The following is a 20,007-nucleotide window of genomic DNA, read 5'->3' as shown; positions in this document are numbered from 1 at the left end:
GAAATTTGGACAAGTTAGGTGAGTGGGCCAAGACATGGCAGATGCAATATAAAGTGGATAAATGGGAGGTTATCCACTTTGGAGGCAAGAACATGATTATTACCTAAATGGTATCTGTTTAGGAAAATGAGAGATGCAACGAGACCTGGGTGTCGCTGTGTATCAGTCACTGAAAGTTGCCGTGCAGGTACGGCAGGCAGTGGGGAAAGTGAATGGTATATTGGCATTCGTAGCAAAAGGATTCGAGTACAGGAGTAGAGAGGTCCTAATGCAGCCTTGGTGAGGCCACACCTAGAGTATTGTGTACAGTTTTGGACTCTTTATCTGAGGAAAGACATCCTTGTCATGGAGGGAGTGCAGAGAAGGTTTACTAGATTGATACCAGGGATCATAGTACTTGTATATGAAGAAAGGCTGGATCGACTATGCTTATATTCGCTGAAACTTAGAAGAATTGGGGGGGGGGGGATCTTAAAAAATATATACATTTTTTAAGGGGTTGGACAGTCTAGATGCAGGAAACCCAGAACCAGGGGACATAGTTTAAGTATAAGGGGGAAGTCTTTTAGGACTGAGATGAGTTTTTTTTTTCTCCCAGAGAGTGGTGGATCTGTGGAATCCTTTGCCACAGGAAGAAGTTGAGGCTGATTCCTTATCCATATTTAAGAGGAAGTTGGATTTGGCCCTTGTGGCTAAGGGGATCAGGGGGATATGGCGAGAAGGCAGGTACTGAGTAGATGATCACCCATGATCATAATGAATGGTGGTGTAGGCTTGAAGGGCCAAATGGCCTACTCCTGCACCTATTTTCTTTAATTTCAGATTTTCTGTATCAGGTAGGAAGTTGAAGAAACATTAAATTAACTTTTATTGAATTTAGCATGTTTAATTGCATAATTATGCTCTCAGATTGACTGCACATTTTGCATTACAAATGTGAGAAGCCCAGGGTTTGTCTTGGTCACCAATTTTAAAACGAAAGTAGAGCTCAAAGGCTTTTTTAATAAGTGCAGTTATGCTGCATCTTTGACCCTTAAGCATATACAGTACTTGGTACAAATATAACAGAATGTATCACAGCTGTTGCAACATTGACGAATCATTTCTGCTGCATTGAATTTTCCTAGAGACAATAAATGATGTGGTTAAGTACATTCACCATGCTATTGCCTGAAGAACATGTGGACCAACATGCATTCAATCTATAATCAATGTAATGAACATTACCTGTGTATGTGAGCTGCTTTTATAGCCTGTCTGCATCTATCCTGACTAAGTATGCTCAGGCCTAAGGCAGTATTTGCATACCACCTGCAGTGAGTGCATGGCCAGGCATGCTTGGACTGATGACCCAAACCGTTTGCTTTGTGGGCAATAAACAGACTTAAAATAAACAGAACGTGATAGGAAATTTTTAAGGTGCTTTTCATAATCACCAGCTCAAAATCCATAAAATGCACCCAAAACTGTTCATGGTCAGTGTAATGGAGGATTAAAACCATGTACTCAGATGCTTTTTGCTTATGTGAAACTGACGACACTGGGTCCACACGCAGGTCACCTTACTTTCAGAACTAGCAGATGTAATTAAACTCAGCCATGGGGACTTATCTGAAGATACACTTTGAAATGGAATTCCACCGTGAGGCCCAGGGAAAGCAGTTGTCAAATACGACACTCTGAAATTGACGTATTGGTCACAACCTGTCTTGCTCAAGAAGTTTTAATGAGTCCTTGTATCTACGAGATAAACCAGGATATCATAGCATCCTGCTCCATAATAATTAATCTTCTAAATTGTAGAATAGTATGCTCAGCTTTGATTTTGACTGACAAATGTTAGAGGGAGTGGGTGCATGATTAATTGTTTTTGGGGTATAAAAGTCTGTGGTCCTGCTGCTGAAGTTTAGACTCTCCGAGGGGTGGGAACACCCCTTGTCAAGAAGGAAGAACAGCCAGAGTCCGAGCAACGTCCCGGTCGGGGGAGGTGGAGAAGCTGCTACCAGCGCCCTGACAACCTACTACAAGTGTGCAGTTGTTGCCTCGCTTCGGCAGTTGGGACCAGTCCAAGCGTTGATAAGTATAGTTGGGAAGGGCTTGCATATTGTAGTGTGAAATCAGCTTTTGAATTAGTAATAAACATTTGTATAAACTGAACTGCTCTCGGTGTGTGTGTCTATTTTCTTTCGGTAGCTAAAACACTGTGACCAATCTAAAATGAACAAAATGAGAGGTATAAGTTTACCCAAGACAATTGGCGCTGCGAGCAGGGTTGGTCTCAAGATGTTTCGCCGAAAGAAAGAGGTGAGCCCTGAGCAGTTTTTGATTCCGGGATGGACTTCCAAAGATGATGGGTTTGGCATGCTGGCTAATACCCTGTCTTTGTTGGGACCACCCATCAGTTGGGATGAAAGGTTAGAACCCTTAAGTGTGCCTCTGGGAGAGCGGGTTGCCACTCTCCTCCGAGAAAGTAAATTTCAAAAAAAACGGGGGACGCTGACAGACGGTTTTTGGCTGCTGGCCACAGCCTTACGCCACTCCGTTCAGCGTGAAGTTGAATTAGTTCAGCAGCAGGTAAAGTCTGAACATAAGAGAAAACAACTAGAGGAGGAAGTAGAGACTCTGCGACAGCGCTGCTCGATGATGAGCGAAATTGTTAGCACCAGTCAGGATCGAGCCAAAGAATGGGAGGATAAGCATGTTCAAACAATTTGCCGTAATATTAAACTCCGGCAACAGCTCTGTGCGAATAAGGAAAAGCAAGGGGTAGAACCTGATCCACACCGTATTCGTGCCATGATAAGGAATGGCAATGATCCTGATGTAATTGATGATTGGGACGGGAATATCTGGTATGATGATAATGGTAATAATGCAGATACCCCCCGGCATGTGCCTGGCATACTCCCCTCTCCCTCCGCTGTTCAAGCCCGCCCCGTAAGGCAGCGGACTGTCCAAGCAGATGAAGGCGAGAGGGGGGATGATGTAAGTGTAGAAACTGAAGGGACCGGTGCTCCGATCTCCCAAGTGGACCCAGGGGAAGGCTCCCAAACCCCTGCTTATGCTAGGTGGGCTCCCCCCTCAACGGGATGGTCTCAGCAGCCTCCCGTCCATTGGGTAGAGGGCCCTATGTGCCAGAGTGGTAACAGGGGTCGGGAGCAGTCAACAACAATACGTGACTTCACTATAAAAGAGCTGGCCGCCATTGGAGATCGTTTTAGGCAAAAGACAGGAGAAACTTTGGCGGCCTGGCTTCTGCGGGTTTGGGAGCAAGGGGGAGGTAGCATATATCTGACCCCTGAGGAATTGTTGGGGTTAGGATCATTAACTACTGATATTCGAGTCACTGCTGAATTACGTGGCAGAAGGAGAGATGTAGACTATTTACTTGCTACTCTAGGAGAAGCCCTGTTACGGGTGTATCCGTCACCAGTAGATTGGGATCTGCATTTGCAGAACCATTGGGGCACACCAGAGGAGGGTATAGCAGTGATTCGCCAACAGGCCGTGGCCTCTGCTTTGTATGCGGGGCGCCTGAGGCTGTGGATGCATGGGGGGAGCCCTGATGAAGAATTATTCACAGCTGGAATGCATACCCGATTGGTTCGTTCAGCCCAACCTACTATACGGGGACTGGTCCTGTCTGTAACTAGTCCGCTAATTGGGCACCTCGTATCTGAGGCGGTGCACGCCCTATCTGGATTCCAAGAACTGGAGTTGGGAGGTAAAATCCACTCACGTACAACCCAGGTTAAAGCAGACAGACAGGATGAAAGGAGAGGGGCTGCTGTTAATAATGGACTGACCAGAAAAGAGCTTTTTCTAACTTTGTTAAAGTTAGGCGTACCTAAAAGTGATATTGATGGGAAACCTACTGCAGTCTTGTATGCCCTTTATAAGAGGAAGGCAGGGGAACATCATCCCCAGATGCTGGGTCCTCCCGGCCCAGCTGTGCCTTCTGCTCCCACTGCTGCTTCTATCGAGTCAGCTTCTCCTGCCCCAGTTACCCGTGATGAGGTACAACAATGGGTTAAACAGGCTCTTAAGGATAACAATAGCATGTGGTCCTGGAAACCCCCGAACCCTTCTGAAGCCTGAAGGTGTGGGCAGGATTCCCGTGTCTATTCCATCAAGACACGGCGCACACACGGGGATCCGCGGCCCTACATACCATTAACAATTCACTGGGGTGGGGGTAATGATCGCCAATACTTGGCTTTGGTTGACACCGGTGCAGAGCACTCGGTGATTCCTGGTAACCCCGACCTCTGGAATGGACCCACATTTCGAATAGAAGGAATGGGAGGGGCAATCACCCTGGCAAAGGAAATAAAAGTCCGTGCCACGGTGGGTGATGGCCCATCCCCCATATGGTTACATGCGTTGGTAGCTGCCACTGACGAGTGTATTCTGGGTATTAATATGTTGGCCGGTACAGCCCTTAATACTAGCCAAGGGGGGTTTGCATTCGGAATTCGGACTATTACAAAAAGATTAGTGGTGGGTCAGGCCAAGTGGGATCCCGTGGTGGTGCCACCCCCCTCAAAACCTGTATGCATTCCGCAATATCGCCTCCCTGGAGGGCAGGAGGAGATTACCGCCACCATTGATGCTTTGAAAGAAGAAGGGGTAGTGAGGCCTGCAACGTCGCCCTTCAATAGCCCTGTTTGGCCGGTCCAGAAGCTGGACGGCTCCTGGAGAATGACAGTTGATTATCGTTTTTTGAACAAACATGCCCCATCACTTGCTTCAGCAGTTCCGGACATTGTCACTCTTATTGAAAACATTGCTACTGGGAACTCAGGAACATGGTATGCTGTCATTGATCTCGCTAAGGCCTTCTTCAGTATTCTTATAGCTGAGGACTCACAGGATCAGTTCGCCTTTACCTGGAAGGGGCGCCAGTATACCTTCACCCACCTTCCAGTATCGCCTTCCCTCTCAATTCACCATTATATTGATGATGTGGCCTCCTGGAGCCTCTGGCAGAAACAAGAGGGTCGCCGAGTCCCACTAGGATTCTGGTCACGTACCATGCCTGAGGCTGCCACTCGTTATTCTGTTTTTGAACAACAGTTACTAGCCTGTTACTGGGCCCTGCTAGAGACTGAAAGAATGACAGGTGATGCAGATGTTCAATTGCGACCTGCACTTCCTATAATGAATTGGGTCCTGGCTAATGATGCTAATCTAAAGATCCGGCGGGCTCAGCAGTCTTCTATTGTTAAATGGAAGTGGTATATTCAGAGTCGTGCGACCAGAGGGCCTGAAGGGGTGGGCCGCATACACGAACAGGTGGCTTACCATCCTAGGTCAGGAACTCAGTTATCGGAGGAGGGGGATGGTGGCTCCAGTCAGTATGCTGAGTTGAAGGCAGTCACTTTACCACTAGATCCCCATGATCACCCTCTTCGCCTGTTTACTGATTCCTGGGCTTTGGCTAATGGACTTGTGGTATGGATGCCTGATTTGCAAAAGAACAACTGGATGATACATGACCGCCCAGTATGGGGCAAAGAGTTGTGGCAGCTGTTGTGGGATGCTTCCCACCATCGTGAGATAACCGTTTATCACGTTGATGCCCATACCAATATGGCGACTAACATGGCTCAACATAATGCAGTAGCAGATCAGCTTGCCACTATCAGCTGTGCTGATACCGTCCCCCTGGCTCGATGGGCACATGAACAGAGTGGTCATTTGGGGGAGAAGGGATCAGCTATGTGGTCCCGTACACATGCTTTATCCATCCATAAGGATGATGTCCGCATGGTCATATGTACATGCCCAGAATGTCAGCTTGTGAAGTTCCATACCGTTCCACCTGGTCCGCATGGCCGAATAAAACGGGGTGCTCACTCAGCTGCGGTCTGGCAAATTGATTACATAGGCCCCATGCTAGACTGCATGGGTAAATATTACGTCCTAGTAATGGTTGACACCTTTTCGGGCCTGGTTTTTACTTTTCCCACCAAGACGGCTGACCAAGCTAGCACTATCCAAGGACAAAACCATTTGATTTATCGTTATGATGTTCCAGAGGAGATTCACTCTGATAATGGCTCGCACTTCTCCGGGAAAGCAATCTGTGATTGGGCAAATGACAACGGTATTTTATGGGTCCACCATATTCCTTATTACCCGCAGGCTGCCGGGTTAGTTGAACAAATGAACGGCTTACTGAAGGAACAAATTCATTTGTTAACATCACTGGGGACCCAGAAGGGATGGTGCCATGTGCTGCAGCAGGCAGTCGACAATTTGAATCATCGCCCTTTAAAAGGAGGTACACCTTTCCACCGACTTCTTCACGCTCCTGAATTACAGCCTATTCCAGAGGAATAACAGTCAATGCCCCCCATCCCCGAACTAGAGAATGTTGGACAAAAAGTATGGGTGGCACCACCAGGTAGTGGCCCTCCTGTAAAAGGGGAAATAGTGACACCTGCCCAGGGTAACACTCGATGGGTAGCTATTGAGGGACAGGATGATTTAGTCTGTTTAAACACTGAACGCTTATGGTATCGTGAGTGACATGTGTCAGGCTTCTTTGTTCCAGGTTCTCCATTTTACACTCCTGGTGATCTGGCTTAACAGCTGCTTTGATGCCAGCAATTGGATTTGTAATGTCGAGGACGTTCCAAGGGAGTTCCCAGTGGGAAACACGGTCCGATGCATTACACCAAGGAAGTCCTCGGTCACCAGCCTCAAGTGCAGCTTATATAAATATGTTATTGTTCAGCATGTTTCAAAATCTGTTCGTGAGCTCCAGTATCTGGGTATTGTGGCCAACAAGGATAATTTGAGCCTTGGTTGGAATCCTTTCTCATGGCTAACTGCTACATTTGGGGGAGTGGGCCACAATATCCTCCGTTGGTTGCTCGCGTCATTGCTTATCTTTGTAATTGTTGTTTTGATTTCTCTTTTTTCGCTCCCTCTGTACTCAAATACTGGTTAGGCCTCGCAAATGACAGATTGTGACCAAGGGGTGGAATGTAATGGAGGATTAAAACCATGTACTCAGATGCTTTTTGCTTATGTGAAACTGACGACACTGGGTCCACACGCAGGTCACCTTACTTTCAGAACTAGCAGATGTAATTAAACTCAGCCATGGGGACTTATCTGAAGATACACTTTGAAATGGAATTCCACCGTGAGGCCCAGGGAAAGCAGTTGTCAAATACGACACTCTGAAATTGATGTATTGGTCACAACCTGTCTTGCTCAAGAAGTTTTAATGAGTCCTTGTATCTACGAGATAAACCAGGATATCATAGCATCCTGCTCCATAATAATTAATCTTCTAAATTGTAGAATAGTATGCTCAGCTTTGATTTTGACTGACAAATGTTAGAGGGAGTGGGTGCATGATTAATTGTTTTTGGGGTATAAAAGTCTGTGGTCCTGCTGCTGAAGTTTAGACTCTCCGAGGGGTGGGAACACCCCTTGTCAAGAAGGAAGAACAGCCAGAGTCCGAGCAACGTCCCGGTCGGGGGAGGTGGAGAAGCTGCTACCAGCGCCCTGACAACCTACTACAAGTGTGCAGTTGTTGCCTCGCTTCGGCAGTTGGGACCAGTCCAAGCGTTGATAAGTATAGTTGGGAAGGGCTTGCATATTGTAGTGTGAAATCAGCTTTTGAATTAGTAATAAACATTTGTATAAACTGAACTGCTCTCGGTGTGTGTGTCTATTTTCTTTCGGTAGCTAAAACACTGTGACCAATCTAAAATGAACAAAATGAGAGGTATAAGTTTACCCAAGACAATTTGACGAAGCCCCATGTTAACCTTCGAACACCAGGAGCATAATTGCGCAAATGAGCTATGTATTTTTTTTCCATAATACATGTGTGTATTTTTTTGTCTGTTTCAATTACAAGTTAAGAGCTTTCCTTTATTTGTGGTTGTAGTTTTGATTTTGTAGATTGGCCACCGAATTTTTGCAATAATAGGTACACTGTTCTGAAGAAAGAGAAGCTGAACTGGCTGGGAGGGACTAAAGCTATAGTTCCTTGAAAATTGATACTGTGACTAGCTGACAAGCTAACAAATGACACAGATCAGACAGCTGATAAACAGCCAGAAAAGAAGAGTAAAATTCTCAATCAAAATCATATGAGGAATTTTACACTTTCTAACTCAATGTATTTCATCTATTTAGTCTTATTTTGGGAAAATGCTGCTGGGCAGTATGCAAATATTATATTGCCACCCAAGAAAAGCTTTGTTGACATTTCAATAAGACATGTTAGTACTGAAGATTTTACCTTGAATTATTTCCTGTGCTGTCCTTGATCCTGTTATTCATCGGTCTGCCCAAATTAAAATTAGACAAATGTAGTTGGAGAACTGCTTTATTTGTCATTGAAACAAACAAAAATGCCAATTTATATTTAAGTAAATTTGTAAATATAACATTTATTTATATAAATCAAACACCTAATAGTAATCAAATGCTTAACTATTTCAAAGCTCAGTTGTTATGGAAAAAAAACACACAAAGTGTACAGATGTTTAAACTCAAAGGAACCATGAAATATATTTAATTAAGGGCTTTTCTTTTGTCAGGACTACACTGTAATTATGCACCAGCAGAAAGTACTCATGATTAAGAGATGTTTTTGTGTTCAGAAGTCTCAGGACGTTCGCTTCATGTAATGAAGAGTAAAGGTTATTTAGAGGACACACAATAATAGGTTTTTAAAATCAGGTAAAAAGAATCAAAAATATTTGAAAAGTTCCAATTTTCAAATTTGCATAAATGTGATCTTAATAATATGCAGTTACAATAAAATACACAAAGGTGTTTCTATTTTTGTTCGTTGCAAGGTTTTTCAAATTCGTAAAAAAGGGCAACATTTTAAAGATGAATTAAAGAAACAATTTGCTACATTGGCTTTTATGACAAAATTGGCAGTCTTAATTATTTAATGGAAGGGTCATAATCAAAGCATTCTTTCACTTTGGCTTGCAATTTGGTTTTATGAAGATTATCTAAGATCATTTAATTATCAGACGAGATGTGCATGGTTTCAATTTTGTAATGAACTGTGAGATGCTTATGTAAAGTGATAGCTTTCAAAGCAACAGGTGAAAATTAATATATTTATATTGGAAATATTATTGTGTGCAACTTCATGATGGCTCTGGGTGTTTTGTCATTATTCAAAAGATTTTGAACAGACCTGTGCTTTTTTTTAAACTGCCAAAGTATTGAAGGAAAACAAGATTTCTTATCCAGCATTTTGGCTCCTGATTGCAATTTTAAGGAGGAACTCATTATTGTGTCTCCAGTGCAGGCTTCAATTACTTCTATGGGCAATCAAGGAGAGAGGATTCACCAAAGGTGAATTATGGGACTCCACATGAAGTCAGCAATCCAGAAGAAAAAAAAATAGCAAAATATTACAGAAGAGGAAAAGTGATTTGGAAGTTGATATAAAATTTCGAAATGAAAATAAAAAAAATGATAATCATCATTTCAGGTTCAAAGTTCAGGTAGTTTGTCTTGGATCAAGTAGAACCTTTAACCAGTTCTGAGAAAAATTAGAGCGAAAAGGATTTGTGAAGTGAACAATAGTGTACGAGTGTAAAGTGAAGTGAATGACAGAGGTAGGGTAGATCAAGTGTCAACACCTCTGAAGATCTATCCTGGGTCTTCAAGTTGATGCAATCATGAAGAAGGCTCGCCAGCAGCTATACTTCATTCGGAGTTTGAGAAAATTTGGTATGTTACCAAGAACTCTTGCAAATTTCAACAGGTGTACTGTGGAGAACATTCTGAATGGTTGCATCACTGCCTGGAATGTGCAGAACAGGAAAAGGCTATGGAGCGTCATGAACATAGGCATTAGTCTTCACTCCATTAAAGACATTTACAAGAGAAGGTATCTCAAGAAAACAGCTTCTATTATCAAGAATCCTCACCACCCAGGACATGCCCTCTTCTCACTGCGACCATCAGGAGGAGGTCCAGGCACCTGAAGACGAACACCCAACAGCAGAAAAACAGCTTTTTCCCCTCCACTATCAGATTTCTGAAAGGACAATGAACCACAGACAATACATCAATTTTCTCTTCTTCGGCCTCTACTTATTTATTTATTTACTTGCATTTATTTTGGAAATGCAATTTTGCGCAATGAATGCTGCTGCAAAACAACAAATTTTCTGACACTTGTTCATGATAAACACACTCTGATTTAAATAGACCCCCAATATCACTAAAAGGTGAAGTACAGGCAGGTCAGCAATAAACAATGGAGTGAAGCACAGAAGTCTACAGACACTGTGAATGTAGTAAAAATGCTGGAGGAACTCAGCAGGTCTCGCAGTGTCCCATAAGACGTAAGTGAAAATATATAAGGAATGAGTAAAATGTAGCCAAGCATCTGAATAAAAGGCTGGATAGGGGGAAGAGTATAGATCAAGAGACAATACATGTTAAAACGGTGTAATGTTTCACGTGTACAGACTTTGTTAAATCTAATGTCAACATCTACCAATTGTAGGGATTCTAAATTGTGGAGGTGAAGATTGTAAGGAAAAAGTAGAAGTAGGTGGGAATTGATAGAATTGCAAAGAAAGAAAGCTCAATGAAAATGTTGTCAGCCCAGTCATAATCTATATTTGGATTTTCACATGGTGAAAGGTAGAAATAAAGACTAGAAATAAATATACATTTTTCACAGTGGCAGTAAGTGAGAAGACCTTGCTTTACATTTATATTAATTTTTTTAGTATAGGTTTTAGTATAGGTTCCCATATTATTATTTCATTCACAACATAAAATTGTGGCAGAGAAAATTGCTAGAAGGATTTCTGCAATTTAAAATGTGCACATTTAATACATGTTTCAATACATTTATTTGTTTTCTAAATCTGCTACCTGACCTACATGCGACTCCAGGCACACTGATTTGGTTCACTGCTACTGAAAGAGCCGAGCATGCAGTTCAGGGGACAATTTGGGTGGGCACTAAATATTCAAATGTGAGATCCAAGACCCATTAATATAATTTTTATAAAGAATGTGAATATCGTGCATGTCTGCTCTATTGAAACAGCACATATTCACACTGCAGCTGGTAATATTTATCAATCCTTTTATATTTATTAGACCTTTTTCTTTCATGGAGCATTGAGGCAATTTATGTTTGCTGTTTGTTAGCATATACAAGGTTACTGTACAGCTGCAACAAGCAATAATTTCAGTGCAAGTTTAGATTGTGCTTATGTGTATGACACCAAATTCATCTCTAAATAGATAATATTTTTAAGTGTTTCAATGTAGATGAAATCAAACAATTTTTAAAATGCAATTATTGACAAATTGATTGCTTAAATCAGGACGCAAATCAAAATGGATTGATCCATGACCATGTACCTTTTGGGTAATAGCACACATGACTAAAGTCTGCAGACACCGTGGTTGGAGTAAAAACACAATGCTAGAGAAACTCAGCAAGTTAAATAGTGTCCTTTATATACACAGAGTTTTGCAAAATATAAGGGACACTGTTTGACCTGCTGAGTTTCTCCAGCAATTTGTTTGTACTAGGACACATGACTCAACTGAGCCATCCCATATTATTATTTCATATTCAGGTCTTCCACAAGTTAATATGCATTATTACAATGAGAGAATAGTATCTTGCAACTTGCTTGACTTGCAAGAGATGGGAAAGCAAGTAGTGCAGGGGAATGATTCTGACATTAAACAAACACTCTTCTTCAATTTTACCAGAGCAAACTTTTAATTGCCCTGATTCCTGAGATGAAATAATATTTCCTCACTGTTACCTGGTAAACAACACAAGATAAATGTTAGTTTTGTAAAATCTACCAAAGCTGGCAATGAGCACACATTGAGGAAGTATTTCTTCAAGTAGTTTAATGCAGTAAACAGCTCTTCAAGTTCAATGTCCAAGTGCTTATTCAAGTAAAGACCTCTTATAAACAATATAACTTATTCACTGGTTGGAGCCAGAGAATTTGTTATCTTTCAGAGACAGCTAAACAACCAAACAATCCATCTTCCATAATAGAGTTACTGACGTTGCGTTTTAGTGACCAAAGATAACAGGTGTTTTATCTTCTGTTCAATTCTGTCAATATTTGTTTTGCAGATGTCAGATTTATTGTACATTGTGTGAAGCCTCTCCCACTGGCAGACTAGATTAGATTACCCTTACTGACCAATACCTAGTTGTACATCAGAATGAAATTGACATGCATTTTCAAGCTTCAAACTCTATTAAAAGACAAACAAATCCAAATATCGGTCAAACCATCTCATGACATGCATGGAAATAATTATCGAACAACCTCTTTTGGTGGTGGCAGATGTGGCTCAGTATGACAATAGCACCATCTACAAATTTGCTGACGATACCACAGTAATGGGTTGTATAAAAAGGGGTGATGAATCAGCAAACAGGATGGAGATTGAAGATTTGGCTGAATAGTGTACTAACAGCAACCCAATACACTAATGGCATATGTGAGGAAAGCACTTTAATTCCTCTGCTTCCTCAGGAGTTTTCAGAGGTTTCGCATGACACTTGAAACCCTGGCAAATTTTTACAGATGTGGGAGGTATCCTGACCAGCTGGATCATGTTCTGGTACGGGGACACCAATACACCGTAGCGTAAAGCCTTGCAAAAGGTAATAGATACAGTTCAGGACATCACAGGCAATCCCTTCCTACAATTGAGAACATCTACAAGCAACACAGCCATAGGAGAGCAGCAGCAGCCATCAAGGATCCACACCACCCAGCACAAGCTCTGTTCTTGTTGCTGCCATCAGGAAAGAGGTAGAGGTGCCATAAGACTCACATCACCAGGTCCAGGAACAGCTGCTACCCCTCCACCATCAGACTCCTCAACAACAAACTCAATCAGGGACTCGTTTAAGGACTCTTATGTGCACTTTATTGATTTTTTTCCTCTCTGTATTGCACAGTTTGTTTACATTTCTTTATTTGTTTACATGTTGTGTACAGCTTTTTGCACTACCAAAAAAATGGTAATTCTTCCTCACCTTCAGGAAAAAGAATCTCACATTTGTATGTGATGTCATATTTGGACTCTGACTATAAATTTGAAGTCTGAATCCACACCACCCAGGACACGCTCTATTCTTGCTGATGCCATCGGGAAACAAGTGTAGGTCCCACAAGGCTCATCCCACCAGGTTCAGGAACAGCTGCTACCCCTCCACCATTAAACTCCTAAACAACAACCTCAATCAGGGACTCCTTTAAGGACTCATACTTTGCACATTATTTATTATTGACTATTTATTTTCTGTATTGCACAGTCAGTTTGTTTGTGCCTCTTTCTTTGTTTACATCTTTCACTTTTGTATACATATCTTACCTTGAGTATGGTCTTTTGCATTACTGATAAGCAGGGGTGCAGTGCTGCCAGAGCTCACCGGCACCTCTGTAAAAATAAAACAATATAAACAACCAGAGAATTTTAACGAGTGGGGAATTTAATACTGGCTGCATATTAAATACAGGTGATTTTACGGAGGCGGGTATTGGTGTGGGGGATGGGGAGAGGGGGTGGCGGCTGGTGGGGGAAAAATACCGCTAATAGCATTAAGATATTTGATCATTTTTGGTGAAACCCCGAACCTGTGATTGTCTTTTAGGTATTAGTGAAATTCCTCCTCGCGCGACCATTGTCCAAGGAAGCTGGGAAATACATGTGTGAACATTTTTTCGTTTCTCCCAATGGGTACCACTGGGTTCCAAGTAGGACTACATTAAGCAAGGAATGAACATCGAAACCTAAGGTTAAATGTAAAAAAAATGAAAGAAAAATTCACTGCTCGCTTATCCAGCTTGATTTTGATGAAATATTCAAGGTAATTATCCAAGATCTTCTTCTACACCTAGATAATGTTATTTTCTTTTTTCTCAAGCCAAATGGAAAAAAAAACATTTTTAGGCTTTAAGCTAGTTTTACATCATTTCAACTATCATCAATGCCTGACAACTTCCACGGTGCCCTCATTGTGGCTCTCTACAAAAATAAGGAAAGCAAGTTAAACTGCGGAAAGTATAGGGGTATCTCACTGCTGTCCATCGCAGGCAAGATTTTCACCCTCATCCTCCTGAACAGACTTGTCACTGTCTCAGAAAGGAATCTTCTGGAAGTGCAGTGCGGCTTTTGGCCAGAATGGAATACAGTGGACATGATATTTGCCATGAGACAAATTCAGGAGAAGTGCATCGAGCAGATGTACATCCTGAGATGTTACAGATGCCCAAAGAAATTTGTAAAGATGATTCAGCTGCTCCACGACAGAATGATAGGACAGGTCCTCTGCAGTGCTGATACATCAGCTGCATTTACCATTTCTAATGAGGTGAAGCAGGTATGTGTACTAGCCCCAGTTTGTTCAATCTGTTCCTCACTTGCACATGGTCACATCCTGTCCAAGGTATGGATGAGGGAATGCACATCAGGTACCGAATGAACGGTTCTCTCTTTGACATTTGCCACTTGAATGCATGGATGAAGTCCCTCTATACAGTCATTCAAGAAACCTTTTTTACTGATGACTGTGCTCTCTTGGAACACAAAGATAGTGGTCTACAGGTATTGCTGAACAAATTTTCAGATGCTGCTATACTCTTTGGCCTGACCATCAACTTGAACAGGACTGAAGTTCTCCATCAGTCCGTGCCAAACACCAACACCGTAGAACCAAAAAAATCACTGTTGATGACACCCAGCTGACAAATGTAAGCAGCTTCAAATACTTGGGGAGCATCATCTTGAGAGACAAAGAAATTGACTCCAAGATCAGCAAGGTCAGCCAGGCTCTGGGGAGCTGTGTACCAGAGTGCTAAATCAACAGTGTCCACATCTCCAGAAAGTTGAAAGTCTACAGAGCTGTGGCCATCCCTTCTCTCCTTTATGGATGTGAGACCTGGACTCCATACCGACATCACATCAAACAACTGGAGAAATTCCACATGCGCGCCATCTGTTCCATCCTTGGCATCCATTGGCAAGACTGTGTCTCCAACCTGGAGGTCTTGGGTCACGTGAAGTCCACCAGCATTGAATCCCTGATCATCAGAGCCCAGGTGCAATGGGTGGGACATATCATCAGAATGGACAACTACCATATGCCTCGTCATCTGCTCTATGGTGAACTGAAGACCAGAAGGAGACCTCAAGGTTGTTCATGCAAGCGCTATAAAGATGCTGTGAAGGAAACACACGCTACGCTACTGTGGCATCCAGCCAAGAGAACTAGAAGCTGCAGCTGCTGACAGATCCTGTTGGCGAGCACTGTGCTATGAAGCCCACACCAGTTTTGAAGACAGGCACTACCAAAAACTGATGGAAAGCCGTAAACCGCATCACAAAGCACCGGCCACATTTATTACAACAACGGACTTCCAGTGCCCCCATTGAGCTGGACTTTTTTCTTCCAGATAAGTCACCTTCGTGTCCACAGATGAATTGCACAACAACGTGTCTTCTTCGAACTGAAGGACTACCAATAAATAGCGGAGCAACCCTTTGGCCTAGCTCCACCAACTATAGTTGATTGATAAAAGGCTTTTCCTCTTGGTGTTGACTGGAAAAAGAGTAATTTAGTGAGGCGAAACACATTTTCAAAACTCCCAAATGGTTGCTCTGCTCCCCTGTTAATATTTGTTTCTTTCAAAACTTGACTTCTTTTATTCTTATAGAGATGATAATAATTTATGTAAAGACTTAAGCGTCTTTAACTTTTTATGTTTAAAGACCAAACAGGATTTGTATTGGTCTAAACCACATAATACCAGACCTGTGTGAGAATATTGTGAGTATTGACACTCACACGTACATTCCTGTCCAACCATTTCTACGAGAAACAGTACGAGGTAGAGTTGCCAACTTACCGCTTTTGATACTAATATTCAGTGATATTCGGGGTTTCATTAGACGTTCTTTTTTCATACTTGATTACAAAGTTCCAATGTAGGTGGCTAAAGGGGCAAAATACTTATTTGCTTTACTTGTTATTTTTATACCTGCTTAGGAACACTGGTGTCTGCTCTGACTCAGTCGAATTATTAAGGCTATATCTGCAGTGGCTGGTGGTCCATGGATTACTCACTAATACAAAAGTAAATTTTTCTAACAACCCTATGGTTTCTAAGCAAATAACGTTAACTTCTTTCTTTCATAAACAAGCTGAGGAGTGTAGCAAGAATAACGTACAAGAAACTGATGGTGACAACAGTAAAAGTGACAAAAGCTGTGTTTCGCTTGTCTCTGGTTCAAATTTTCTAACCAGGTCCAAATGCAGTTCTGAAAGTAATGGTGCTTCAAAGTCAGGCTTGTATCACTGTTCTGGTGTTTGGACTGAAGAAATGTGGAAGAAAAAGAAGGAAACTTATCCCTGGTTAGACTTCAAGGATGATACACTTGCAAACATAAGCAATCTGACACTTTTCACTTCTAAGAGTTTGAGACTGTCAAATAAATGGCAGATGTACCAAGTATCCTATTATGGAACTAATGGAAGTACACGCTTGAAGTCTCTCAGAAAAAAATTGTTGATCACCAACTATCAAAAGCTCACCCTGGTGCTCTATGTGTTGAAAATATAGCAAGTGGAAAACTATGTGACACCATGAATGCTTCGTGTCTAAAGGCAACTTTTTCCATTTTTCGTTCTGCTTATTATTTAGCTCAGAATGACAGGTCATACACTGGTCACTTTGGCTTACAGGAACTTCAAAACAAAAAGGTATTGACATTGGAATTGGACTGCATTCCTGCGCTAGAGCTACAGAGATAATTAATTACATAGCCATTAGTATGAAAAAGAAAATTTGCTAGAATATCAAGCAGATAAATGGCAAAATTTCTGTTCTCATTGATGAATCAACAAACCTGAGCATTAAGACAGACCTAATAATTTATTTGAAATGTGAAAGTGATAAGAAAGTGATAAACATTTTATGTTTTAATCATTTATTTGAAATGTGAAAGTGATAAGAAAGTGATAAACATTTTATGTTTTAATCATTTATGGACAAATTGTACTCTGTTTACAGTAGATCACCTCTAAATCAAAAGGAACTGCTTGAATGTTTTTCTCAACTAGAATGAGAAATTTGCAAAATAGGCCATGTTCTGGGCTCCAGATAGGTAGCTAGCTCATTTTGAACTGTTTCAGCAAAACGGCAAAATTATGAAGCACTGTGTTTTCATTTTGAAAAAGCAATGAAAGATGAAACAAGATCTGGGAATGAGAAAAACCTATAAAGGTGTGTTGAAAAGACTTGCTTAAGAACAGTTTTTATTGGACTTGGTTCTAATGTATGACACATTGCATGAATTTGGGGTTTACTAAATGATTGTTTATGCAGACAGGGTGATCCAATGGAGCATAAGATCACTGCATGGACTGAAAGTGCAACCTGGTGCAAAACTCTAGAAGATCAAGAGGTAGTTCAAAAGGAAAAGTTTGAGAAATCACCTTAACAAGCAACAACAAAACTGTCTCCATTTATTATCTAGTTTCTTACAAACAATTTGCAGCACCGTATGTTCATGACAAAATCCTTGAAAGGTTCTCAAACTTATGAACCTCAAAGTATGTATCAATCCCTGCTAACTTAAATGTGTCTTCTTGAGAAAGGCTTCAGGCCTGCTGAAATACCACACAAGAGGTTTAAGCTTTCTTCTTCCTCCGTAATAAATGCCTTCAGAGATCACGTGGAGGATTGTGGATGCTGCCTCCTCCAAAATTTTACTGAGTTGCTCAGAATTTATTCCTATTAGTACTGCTGAGTGTGAGAGGGGATTGAGTCTCATGAAATTCTTAAAATTCTCATAAATCATGGACTTGTGTTTGTGACACCACGTGGACCTCCTCTAGTTCAGTGGAATCCTGAGCCGTATGCCACATCATGGCTGCGGTACCACAGATCAGCAGATGACACCAGGACAAGAGTTGCTTGAGACTCCTAAAAAGATATTATGCCTGACCCTTTGTGGAAATAATTGTGAAACTTCTCATCGGTGGCATTTGGTCAGTAGATAATTAAAGTTTTAAATTGGTAAAATACATGATTTCTGTCTTTTTCTTTACTTGTTGATAAGTATATTTTATGATAATTAGCAAATGCAACCATGCAATAGTTTGTCATATTATTACATTAGGTGTTATATGTTTTATTGTACCAGTTATACACTGAAATGTAGTGATAGGCTATAATCTCGTTAATGTCTTCACTATATCGCTATATTTCTGTGGAGCGCTGGAATTCATACATTTCTTTCATCTTGGTTTCGAGCTTCACATCATAGGGAGCCCTATAGAAATATTTATTTATTTATTTATTTTAATGTTACACCCAATTTGTGTACCTGCTCATTTCATGTAATAAGCAGTTAGACAAATTGGATGTGACATATATAGAGAGAGAGGATATAGGAAATGAGAGGCATTTTGTCAGTTCCAGCACCTAAAAAAATTAGCACTGCACCCCTGCCAATAAGTAGAAATTCTGCCTGGCCCACAGGCAAAAAAGAATCTCGGGGTTGTAAGTGATGTCATTTATGTACTGTAACTAATAAATATGAACTTTGAACTTTATGTATTTCCCATATTTTATTTCAGTAAACTACTTTGTTAACTGACATTGTTAACAGTTCTCTTCTTAGGAACAGCCCTACTGTCCTTCAAATCTCACCTCCAATCCAAAATAAAGCAAGTCTTGACCCAATCTCTAAATTCCCTTTCTTTAAACATGTTGCAGCCTCCTATGCCCATCTTACTTTGCTACTATTACCATGGGAGAGCAGGCACAAAATGAATGGCCTACATGCTTCTATTTCTTGTGTTCCGACCCATCACGCTGCACTATGTAGCGAACAATGGCTCCTCGAGCCAGCAATTAAAATATCGCCTGGTTTAAAAATCAATCATTCCATACTTCTGTATTCTCTGCCAGATTTATAACCCCAAGATATGTATCACTCTTTCTTCTTAAATATCCTCAAATCCAACTACTTTACCATTGGTAACAACTCCGGCAGCTGCCATAATTTTAATGTCTAGCGTGCCCTCCCTAAATCTCTGCCTCTCTCCTCTTATTTTGAATGGAAGCACTTAAAATATGTTTGACCAAGCTTTCAGTGATCTGCACTTTTCCCTCCTCAAATGGCTTATATGATGCTGCTTCTTGCTGTACCTCAGGTGATTTGCAAGAGGCAATTGCAGGAATGGAAGCAATTGTTTTCCTATTCACATGACATGAAAATTAAAAAAGATTTGATTTATACTTGACAGTTTACTGCCTATTGTTAAATTAAAAAGCAGAGTGAACCAACACTTGGAATTTTAACTGTAAGCTCATCAGTATAATATAAATGTACTGAGCATCACTGAAATAGGCAAGGTAGGATGAGTGTTCAAATCTTTGTCTTTGGAGAGTTACATAATTATGTAGGCCAGCAAGAGCTTATTTTTAATTTTGTCTTGGAATGTAGGTTATCATGACCAATTGTTTGGATAGCGGAACTTCTCTTCTAAACAAGAGCTCAAAGTATTGGGGAAGTGCATAAACACGAATTGAGGGCTGGTGATCACACTTGGGCTTTCTCAGGCTGGAAGCTGTAAATAAATGGTCAAGTTCAAATTTATTGTCAGGGAACATACATGACATCACATACAACCCTGAAAATTGAGTGCTCGAGGATCTAGAGTTATTTACTATCTTTATTAATGACTTGGAGCAAAAGACAGGGTGTATGCAAGTTTACAATTAACAGGAAAATAGGTGAAAGGGCAGGCTACAATTAAATAATTTGGACTCAGCTGAGGGATGTGGATATGCAGGTACAGCAGGCGGTTAAAAAGGCAAATGCTATGTTGGCCTTCATATCAAGAGGGTTTGAGTATAGGAATAAGGATACCTTACTGTAGCTGTACAGAGCCTTGGTGAGACCATACCTGGAATATTGTGTGCA

At 41.2% G+C, this 20,007-nt stretch overlaps 1 long non-coding RNA gene across 1 annotated transcript; it reads right to left on the bottom strand.

The window, feature by feature from the left end:
- Positions 1-8,272: 8,272 nt before the first annotated feature.
- On the bottom strand, positions 8,273-13,455 carry LOC138762849 (uncharacterized). The gene is made up of 3 exons (XR_011357202.1): positions 13,387-13,455; positions 9,930-10,039; positions 8,273-8,314 (listed from the first exon to the last, which is right to left on the bottom strand). It is a non-coding gene; the product is annotated as an uncharacterized lncRNA (long non-coding RNA).
- Between the last annotated feature and the right edge of the window lie 6,552 nt (positions 13,456-20,007).

This window comes from Narcine bancroftii, chromosome 5, assembly GCF_036971445.1.
Source record: "Narcine bancroftii isolate sNarBan1 chromosome 5, sNarBan1.hap1, whole genome shotgun sequence".
In the NCBI taxonomy this organism is placed as follows: Eukaryota; Metazoa; Chordata; class Chondrichthyes; order Torpediniformes; family Narcinidae; genus Narcine; species Narcine bancroftii.
This window is presented reverse-complemented; position numbering and strand designations above follow the sequence as displayed.